Genomic DNA, 1000 nt, shown 5'->3' on the forward strand with positions numbered 1-1000 from the left:
GGTTATTTAGGGAGAAATAAATGGATTGACACTGTGTTAAATTTTTAAAGGACTTATTTCTAAAATTAATTTTAATTCAGAAATTAATTAACAGATTCACTAGCAAATTCTCAGAAAATTCATTCTTTAGTCAGGGCGTAGTGCTGTAAATATGAGGAGGACATGGCTTAAATATGTCAAGAGGGAACAGCTGGACACAGACAGATTAATAGGGGAGTACAAGGAAACAAGGAGTTAATATTATCAGCATGAAAGGCAGTGACCTCAGCACACCACCATCAGATCTCTTGATGACAGAATCGCACAATTAAGTAACTAAGACTCACGTTGCAGACAGACATTTTGGGTACAGAATAATTGCCCTCAGATCTATTGTTCTGTTGGGAGCGGGGGTGCGAGAAGAGATTTTTACTCACATGCCCACTATTTCTATTCCCGTTTTCTTGCACAAGGATCATTGATCTTCCACTTTTGGGTGGAAGGAGGCCCAAAATAAAGCTCAAATTTCTGATTCTAGTCTATATAGACTTACATCACCATCATATCTGAGCATCGACCAGCAGTGTATTAAGTGACATGATTATTTGTTCTCACTTCTTCTCCCCATTGTTCCTGGGGGAATTCTGTACCATTGCACAGTGCAGAATTCACACCACATTAATATTCTGTGCAGAATTTCCTCCCTTTCCCCCAGATTTGGCATTGCAGAGCTGCTGGCTGCCACTAGGGGCCGCTGGACCCAGCAGAGTCCAGCTCCCAGCTTGCACATAGGAGATGCTGCCAGGGTAGGGAGATGGAGATGAAGGGCTCCTGGCACACCCTGAAAGGAGGAGGTGACATGCAGGAAACTCCATACAAGCACAGGGCCCAGCATCAGGTTGTTTCTCCCTCTGGCTCCCTGGACTTTGGAAAGGGAGGGGTGTGAGGGTCTGGGCTTGGAAGGCTGCAGCTGGGCTCTGGGGGATGGGAGGGGGTGCAGGTGTCTGGGCCAGGGGGGCCC

General features: G+C 46.1%; 1 protein-coding gene across 1 annotated transcript in view; it reads right to left on the reverse strand.

The window, feature by feature from the left end:
- The window catches only part of LOC135972215 (olfactory receptor 52B2-like), a 2939-nt gene that overhangs the window by 919 nt on the left and 1020 nt on the right, over window positions 1–1000 (reverse strand). The gene's annotated exons all lie outside the window — the stretch shown is intronic.

Source organism: Chrysemys picta, chromosome 1 (assembly GCF_011386835.1).
Source record: "Chrysemys picta bellii isolate R12L10 chromosome 1, ASM1138683v2, whole genome shotgun sequence".
Taxonomy (NCBI): Eukaryota; Metazoa; Chordata; order Testudines; family Emydidae; genus Chrysemys; species Chrysemys picta.